Below are 10233 nucleotides of genomic sequence, written 5' to 3' on the forward strand. Positions count from 1 at the left end.
GTTTCATGTTAAAAATAGAATTGTGTTAACTTTTGAAAAGATGCATTGCATCTATTATTCCTCCTGCGGCTTTAACTGACAAATCTTGAGCATAGTTTGGATCTCCGGTGGATGACTCATCCTAGCATGCAACTAACCTGTGTATACTGTATCCGAGAGTTCTGGCATCATGCGATCCGCTGCATCAACAAGACATTTGATTGTCATTTGTTGGCTATGTGGTTTGACTAAATAGAACTAATGTGTATCCCAATTGAGGATTTTTAATTTTTTGAGTTACTCTTCTCTGGTATTCAAATCTTGCTTCCATTGCTTTTCCAACACTTTTTCTTTTGGAAGGTTTTCTGGGGAACACTCAAAAATTAAATTGGCATTGTGTAAGTTATCGTTTATCAACTCAATGATACTATTCATCACTACCCTAGCCCTTGAAGTTTCTCTTTCTGATTTGATCATCTGTGTCTCCCATTCTGAAAATAATATCTCCTTATGAGATTCTTCAATTACTGGCAATTTAGCAGCCCTTCCCTTTTCTATGTTTTGCCAAGAGATGTAACCTGTGATTTTATCATTTGCATCCTTGAATTCCAACTTGGAATTGACAACTTGATTTATCAGTGCATTGGTTTTGGTACATAGTGGATGAATGAGAGATATATTTTGGCAGAGTTGGGTTAGCTGTTGAGATAAGAAATTATTTATTTCCAAGGTTTCCTTTATAAACTCTTCAACTTTGGGATTGCCTTTGAATTGCTCCATTGAGAGTTGTAGCTGATTTATTTGCTCATCCTTAGATTTGATCTCTTCACGATGTGCCAATTTTAGTTGTTCGAACTCCTGAGATAGTTGTTGTTGTCTTTCAATAGCCTGCTGATCAATCCTTTTTTTTTTCCACCCTTAACGGTTCTTCAAGTTGTTTAATCTTTTGATCTTTTTCCTTGACCAATTGATTAACTTCGGTTGCTTTATCTATCGTCGTAGTTGTATACGCTCCTGAAAACTGAGATAATTTGGTCAAGTCATCAAAGGGATTGACTTCTGAGCCTCTCCAGATGACATTCATGTAATCATCTTGAGGAACTGTTGCTAATGCTTTGTTCTATCTTTATCTTTTTCCTTTGCCTTTTGACTACAACTCTGTGTTTAGGGCTATAAAACACATCCAAAGGTGGGATTTCCTCTATGTTCAGTGTAATCTCTGATGAAGGATACTCAAAGATTATCTCGATTTCTTTTAGAGCTGTTGTGAACGAGGATCAAGCCATTGACAGAGTTGGTGTTGCACAACCAACATGCACTGTCATTCATGAAGAGTATGACTGGGAGCTTGAGTATCAACACTCGGTGAAAGATGACTCCCTTCTATTCGAGCCCCCTCTATTATTTCCTAACATCTTTGGTGATTCTTCCATCCATGATTTCACATGTGTATCTTCATCTATGGATGCACCCATTATTGATCACTCGCAGGACACACCGGATGTCAGTCCATCATCCGACAATGGAGAGGATAAATTATTCATTGAAAATCCACTTGAATTTTCATCTTCCTTTTCTGGAAACACAGAGGATGAATTTGTCCACTTCTTATCTACCCCTCTATTTGATTTATTGGATCATGAGGATGCTGATGAAATCGTTGATTTTTCTGACCATAGCTGTCGTGATCCATTTACTCTCGTATTCGATCATGATGATGATTCTATCAAAATTGATTTTTCGAAGTCACCTGTTTATGATCATCTATTTGACGACAAAGTCAAAACACCCCAGAATATCGAGGCACTTCAGCTTGAGCTGATGGTTATGTCAATCCCTCACTATCCTAAGGTTGGTTTCACTTCCGATCAAGAAATTGTTCAATCTCCTGAGGCTCCTCATCACTCATCTGTATGCATCGAAGATCAACCTCACACATAGATCATGCTTCCTCCACTCGAACTGCATGATCCTATCACTCATGCATTGGAGGAATCTTACGTTGCAAGCACATGTGCATGACACAAGTTGTCTTTGTTTCTTTTTTTTGCTTGCATGTCACAATCAAGAGTATGAGTATGCTTCACAGCTGCACGTAGTATCACACATCACCGTGATAAGTCCACAGACTGCATTTCATGTACTTGCACTCTCATATGTTCTGTGGACACATTTAAGCTTGAAGTGTGTTTTTCTTCATTGTTATATCTCTTATTTGCTGGTTCACACAACTGGGTTGCTTGCATACCAAGAATTCACCAACATGGGTCAACCAATACGCCGGTGGCTGCATTGGAAGTATCATTTCAAGTGACAGGCCCATGCACCGTTAGCTTAGGAGTAGGAGTAGTGTTTGATTTTAGTTTGTTTTCTTGCATGCTTGTTTGCTTTCTCGCTTTGCTTGTTTGTTTTCTTACTCACTTTGCTTTTGCATTACTTCTATTTTCGCTTTGTTTTTTTTGTTTTCTTGTTTTTGTTTGTAGGTTAGTTTCACAAGAAACCATGCATGACTCTTGAAACAAGCTAGGTAAAGTACAAGAGGCCTTGTGCAACTATCACTACTTGGCTATCCATCATCCTGCTTATATATGAAGAACTTGTTACTTTTAGCCCATGATACGTCGATGGAAAATATGTACTTCTCAAAGTGAACTTTGGGGAAAACACAATGCTTGCATGCTAACTAGTGTCACCTACTCTAGTCAGTTGTTTTTGGGTTAACCCTTGGCAGCTCAGTCAAGTAGAGTAAGGTGAGGGGGAAAACCTTAAAAAGAACATTAGAGGTATATAATAAACTACTTATCTAAAGGAACAACCTCTTCAGCTCTCAATAAGTTAGGATCCCTCTTCCACCTCTGAAATGAATAAGTGCTATGCACAGTTATGAAAATTAAAAAAAATGAAAAAGTGAAAAATTTCGAAAAAAATGAAAAATGAATAAGGTAAAAGAAGAGAAAGGCTTCCTATGCAGAGAGGTGATGCAAGTAACTCCATCGGGGTACTAACCAGGTTCATTGGTAGCAGAGTGATGCTTGTGTTACTGCGTGACTCCACTGGGGTACTGTCTAGGCTTGCTAGTAGCGGAACAACACTAGAGATGAAACTAAGACTCTGACGACTATACTACTTGTGCACCAATATACTCCTCAACCCTAATCGAAACAACTATCTTGACTTGGATTGGAATGTGTGTCAATATACCAAGAGCTTAGCAAATACTACATCTTATAATCAAGCAAGTGTGGAAACCAAGATGAATTGAGAACTTAACGATACTTCCGGAGGTGTTAGACTTGGTTTTCATGAAAAAATATCATTGAGAGAGCTGGAGTTCTACTAGTTTGTTGTCAAGTGTTGTAGTGGCGACAACCGCCCTCCAAAATTTTTCCTTCGCTTAATTTTGGAGTCTCCCTACCAAACATCCTCAGCAGCATGTCTTGCACTGTCAAGTACACAAGCTTTAGTGGTTTTCTAGCAGATTGTCAACCTATGCATGATAGCTTGTTGCATTCCCCTCACAGGTTGTTTCTCCAGACTTGGTCCAGCTATAGGTTGAGTAGCTCCCTCAAGAAATTGTGCAATTATGGAGGGGAACCAGACTTCCCTCCAGAAATTGTGCAATCTTGACTGGTAGCTTGCTGGGCTACAGAATTGCACAATCTTGTATGTCAACCTTCACTAGAAAAAATGTGCAATATGTCCCAACAGGATTACTCAACCCATAAATTTTGAAATTCTGGGTAGTAGTCACTTACTGCTCCCAGAAATTGCACAATCTCTCCAGGACAGCCAGCCCATCAACTAGTAGAAATTGTCCAAATCTAGCGAGGAAGCATGTTGAGCTGAGAAATTGTGAGATGCAGTCAGACAGGCTTCCTTGAAAAACTGCAAGGTCTGACCCAGGATAGCTGCTCAGCCCAGAAATTTCACAATCCTAGGAGATAGTCACTTGTTCCTCCCATAAATTGCAAAATCCCTCTAGGCCAGCCATCTCTTCTCAACCCAAAAAAAGAGCAGATTTTCATCCAAGGCTCGCAAATCGATGTATGTGCCTTCAGGTTGATCGGTTCCCTCTGGGACCGAGAAAAACTGATTTGCATGCATGGACTATTTCTCCCAAGGAAAAATGCAAAGGCATCCCTTGATTTAGGGATCTATTTTTATCAACAAGAGGTTACATACAAGGATCATTTCAGAAACCTCCCGCCAAGTGTCACTTTTCCTAGATTTGTGCAATGCATGTCACAACCTCGATTTTATCAAAACTCATCAACCAGACACTGCAGAGCTCATTCCTCACATCGACCTTGCCGCTTTGACATTCCGCATTGCATCTAGGAGTTGTTAGCACATTCAATTCAGGTGTTTCGGGGTAAGCCCGCTTTTCATGTCTCACACTACGTTTGTGTTGCTTTTTGTGTTTCACTTCATGTGAGTGATGTCTGCTTGATTTCAGTGAGTGCTTGTTGTCCTTTTGATGTATGTTAGCTTGTAGAAGCACTGTTTCAGTTTTTATTCGCATCTCATTGCTTTCACAAGCATGACACTATTTTTGCAAGGATGGGTGCCATTGCGATGGCTCACTTCACACACATGAATGCTTTCCCATTTCATCATGAATCTAGACTTCTCATCTTTTTAGTCACTCGTCGGCCAGCTTGGGCTACCTTGGCCCAGACTGTGCCTTGTTCAACTAGCACTACACATTTTCGAAAGCGAAGGCTCTGCCTTCCCTCTATAAATTGTGCAATTTTGGCCCAACACTGGCCTCCACGCTTGCATTGCACAATTCTTGGAGGCAGTGTCCTGCTGACCCCAGAAACTACACAATGCAGTTTGCTGGTTGCATGTCACTTCTGACTGAAATTGTACATTGCACAATTTCAGTGCTCTGCAAGCCAAGTTGGACTGTGCATTGCATAGTACCAGTAGTCAGTCAGCCTCCTGGAAGCTTGAACTATGCCTTGCACAGTCTTGGTAGCCAGTCTCCCTACCTCCCGACGGAAATTGTGTAACATTCACAATCAATCACATAGGTATGTTTCAAGTCAGTCCTCAAGTTTTCTTTGTTTCTCGACTCACAGATTTCTTCCCACGAGTGTTGCTATGTCTCTAAGAATCATAGGTGTTCATCTGTCTCTCAGCAGAAAAAGTACAATGGCCTTCAGGGGAGTTGAGTCAAAGTACATCGTTGAGAACACAACAGGGGTTGTAGCCAAGAAAGTGTCTATGAGCTTGCCCACCTATGAAGACATCGAGTTGTTAGTAGACAAGGAAATTAAGATAATATGGTAGTAGCATTACAATGAGCTACACCATCAGCAATCGCAGAAGGTAGCACACTTGCACAGAATGAATGTAAGAGTAAGGTTGTTGACAACACAAAGGCAGAACAAAGTTGCAAGCTCAAGTAGATCCAGTTGTGATGAAAGAAACTTTGGAGACTGAGGTTATGAGGTGACGACAAAGATCGCATGGGGACAAAGAAAGGAACAAATAAGGAGCTGCATGTGCTGAAGCAACAACTCAAGGAAGAACAGGAGCTGCACAGATGAGAGAATGAGTTGCAATAGGAACCAGGTAAAGTTAGGGGGTGCAACATGTCCAGACGGATGAAACTACACCCATACAAGTTATAGATCCATCCCAGCAGTTGACACAGAGCAGACAAGGTGAGTAGTGTTGTCGATCACATGCAAGGGAATTGCGTAACATGCATGTATTACATGCACACATGTGATCCCACCCATTTGGCACACTGACCAAGGCGAAGACAAGAAGCAAGTCCAACTGGAGCTGAGCATGTACTTTGACAAGTTGATGCACATGGGTACAGCCACACACTTAGAGATAAACACAGACACTATATATCAGTATGTTGTTGGTCCATCCACACTCAAGACGATGATGCGCATGTTGTAAAATGAGTTGGACAGAGGGGCCATATCAGTGTACTCAGATGCAACGGAGGCAAGAGCTCACTTTCAACAGGATGTCACCATTGAGCACCTGAACACCATCATAGACGACTAATATTGGCATCAGTTCACCACCATCAACCATCACAAGGATGTCAAAGAGTTGGTCTCACCAAAACGGTCTGAGTGTTAGTGATGCCTTGCATGGCTTGCTCAACCCATTTTGTCTCACATGGGTACATGTGCAAATTATATGTAACATCTTGTCAAGTGGAAGTTCAAGTTTTGATAGTTGAATGTAACAGTCATAGGGTAGTTTAAGAGTCATGAGGATAGATGAATGATCATGAAGGGGAATGTCAAGGGTCACCCCACCCTTTGCTATAAATAGAACCTCATAACTTATTGTAAAGGCTTTTGGTTAGTCAAGCATCCGATAGGACTATCTTAGAGAAAGCCTGGACAGTATTGTAACGAGCCTTGGCTTCTCCACTCTGCAGAGCTAGTATATCTCTTTGGAGGAGCAGACAGTTGTGATTGTAACGTTGCATTGTCGAAACTAGTGGTTTGTTAAAATTGGCAACCGGGGAAAAAATTCATGTGGGTCATCTTATTCATGGCTAATAATATTTTTATTAGATTCCTCTCGTCGAGAGGTGTAGGATTGATATAAAGATCATCCAATTCCGATAAGTATTCATGGAGATATGAATTTATTTTGATTATGGAATTATTATCAAGCCGACCTACAACTCATGTAGGCTCAGAAGCCCAACAGTCGCATCTATTCACCCACCAACGTTGTGTATAAATATAAGAGGACTTTTCCTCATTTGGACTCACTCATCTCATCACATCTCTCTCTCCCTACTACGCAGATATGAGTCTCTTCTCTACTGCACTGAAATGGGTCCCTCTCTCTCACACATGTGAAGCCGGAAACTGTTGAATTTGAAACTGCAACTGCAGAAGTAAAGATTGACTTGCGTGGCCTAGAATATCTCCTCTTTGGAACTACGCTGTAGGTTCATCTGAACCTCCTTTGAAAGCCACAACTTTTGGTGGTGGAATGAAGTCAATCCGATGAACGGTTTGCAAGATATCGACTGCCCTAGTTTGAAGCTGGAAACTGCTGAAACTGAAGCTGTAACTGCAGAAGTAAAGATTGACTTGCGTGGCCTAGAAGATCTCCTCTTTGGAACTGCGCTGCAGGTTCATCTAAACCTCCTTTGAAAGCCAAAACTTTTGGTGGTGGAATGAAGTCAATCCGACTGTCGGTTTGTGAGATATGGTCTGCCCTAGTTTGATAATGAAGCCACTAATGCTGATGCTACTAATCTAGGGTTTGCTACTGCTGATATGAATCAGATTTATTGTACTATTTCTCTCTACTAAATTATTGAAGATAAAAGAAGATTTGATCAAAGGGTTTCCCCACACATTGTGGGGTTTGTCCCTGGCTAGCCGCCACATCTTGTGTCTCTTGTCTTGGCTTGTTTTTTGTCGATCGTTTAATGTTCTATCTGCACTTTACTTTATGTACATGTGATTGCTAATCGGTGGAATATAATAAGAAAAGGAAGTAAACTGTTATAAGCATAGAACATACCATAATTTAACATGGTATCGGAGCTGAGGTGAAGACAAAGCCCGAGCAAGAGCAAGAGCAATCATTGAAGAGAAGATTGGCAAGGCTATCCTAAAAGAACTATGGGGTCCTCAACACTCTTTCCTGCCGAAGACAAGCTCCGTGAGAAAGCTGACTATCACAGATGGAAGATTTCTATCGATCTAACCCTTGAAGATCAAGGAGTGCTGGACCATCTAAGAGGCAATATTGTTGAGCCTTCATCAAATGCATCTGCTGCTACCTGGAACAAATGGAAAAATGGAGAAGTCAAAACAAAGAAGATCATCCGGGACTCTATCGACAAGCGCTTGGTGGCCTACATCTCTGATCTAGACACCTCCAAGGAAATCTACGACAGACTGGTGAGTTTATTTAAAGTTAATGATGCAAATCAAGTTTTGTTTCTTAGAAATAAGTTGAGGGAAATCAAGAAGGGTAAAGATGAAAGTATGCAAGCATACTTCTTAAGAATCACCGAGATCAAGAACGATCTCCTATCTATTGGGGAAACCATTACTGACAGAGAAATGGCACTCACAACTCTTGGAGGATTTCCATTTGAATGGTATGTGTTCAGGACTACTCTTTTGAACTATAATGTAATTCCTGGTTTCGAGGAATTAATGGCTAGATGCATTCAATAAGAAACAAGGGAAGAAGTGCAAGAAATGCCCATGCCTAAAGGTCCTCCTGCTGCCTTTTCTTCTCATGCAAAGAAAAGAAATAATTCCGGGACTAAATCAAAAGGAAAGGATGGACCTAAGGCTAGAAGAAAATGACGATGTTACATTTGCGATAAAGCAAGTCACTATGTATGAGATCATGAGCATCATGATGAATGAGATCATGGACATAAAGGGCAACATAAGATCATGGACATATAGGACAGCATGATGATGATGCACACTAGTTTGAGCAGCATTATGATGGATAAAATCATGGACATGGGCAGCATGATGATAATCATGATTAGAGCAGCATGGTACAGTATGCAGTGGTGCAACCAGAAATCCCTCTGATGGCAAATCAAAGGAATGACAAATTCAACAGCAAAGGTAAGAGGAGAGCTGGGGATCGAGGAAGAGGACAACCATTCAAGAAGGCTAGAAAGTCCAGGATGTATTAAATGCACCTGACCTCAAAAAGAACCTAGTGTCCATCTCAGCAATGGAAGACAAAGGCTACAAGGTAACCTTCAACAATGGCAAGGTATGTATATGGAAGAATAATGTTAAATATGCCTTTACTCTTGGGTTTAGCGTTGATTCATTATATCAGGTCGATGGAAGTCTGCTAGGTGTCATGTCTTATGACACATCTCTTCAGTCCGAACTTTGGCATTAGAGGTTTTCCCCCCTTCATTATAAAGCTATACTCGGTGTAAGACAAATGGTGACAGGGATGCCTGAATTCTAAGTAGAGAAAGAAGGTGTATGTCCAGGATGTGCCGAAGGAAAGCTAAAAAGGGGACCATTCCCCTCAATCCAAAGCAAGACCTCCGATGTATTACAGTTCGTTCACTCAGGCATATCTGAGGCTGGCATTAAGAGGGAGACTAATACACCACATACTCCTGAGTAGAATGATGTGGCAGGAAGGAAGAACCATACGATTGTGGAAGCTGTCCGGGCCATGCTACATGATCAAAGACTTCTGAAGTTTCTATGGGCTGAAACTACAATCACCGTCGTATATGTACAAAATCAATGCCCTCATCAAGCATTGGGTTCCTAAACTCCTGAAGAAATGTTCACCACCAGTGAAAGGGAAGTCGTGATTAGTCATGATGTCACCTTTGACAAAGATATGGCTCTCAGCAAGGTGGACAATCTGCTGACTTTGAGTAGCTCTCAAGAAACCAACACCAGGGAACCGAAAGAAAAGGATGATGAATCAATGCCTGATGTAGAAGAACCCATGGATCTGATTGATCCTCATCCACATAAGCCTTCCTCTTTTAGGAAGAGGCCTTCATGGCTTAGGGGGATACTTGATGATGCTGAAGGACATGCTGCACCCTGAGGAACCTTCCATCAAAGTAAGAAACTTAACAGGTATCAGGGATACCTGACCATCATGAGCACGATCATACAAAATGAACCTTCATCATTCTCAGATGTCATCAAGCATTAACTATGGAAGGATGCTATGACCATAGAATATGAGTCTATTATGGAGAATGATGTCTGGGAAGTAGTTCCCAGACCCTGGACAAGACAATTGTTACTTCAAAATGGCTTTACAAGATAAAGCATGCAGCAAATGGAAGTATGGAAAAGTATAAGGTTCATTTTGTTGCTCGTGGTTTATCCCAAAAGGGAGGTATAGACTATGATATTCGCAGCTGTTGCCAGAAATACGACCATCCGCTTGATCATAGCCCTTGTGGCTTCACAAGGATGGAACCTACATCAGATGGATGTTAAGACCGCATTCTTGCATGGTTCTATCAAAGAAGAGGTCTATGTGGAGCAACCTGAAGGATTTGAGATTTATGATTGAAAATCTCATATATGCAGGTTGAAGAAGGCTCTCTATGGGCTGAAGCAAGCACCCCGAGCATGTTATGAGAGGATCGATAGCTACTTGATGAAGCTGGGATTCACTAGGAGTGAAGCTGATCCTAACCTTTACTTTAAGGTTGAAGATGACAAGCCTCTCATACTGGTGTTGTAAGTGGATGACCTCTTTCTAACAGGTGCAAAC

Source organism: Pinus tabuliformis, chromosome 4_2, assembly GCF_031772625.1.
Source record: "Pinus tabuliformis cultivar Carrire ecotype Pingquan chromosome 4_2, CPIR1, whole genome shotgun sequence".
In the NCBI taxonomy this organism is placed as follows: Eukaryota; Viridiplantae; Streptophyta; class Pinopsida; order Pinales; family Pinaceae; genus Pinus; species Pinus tabuliformis.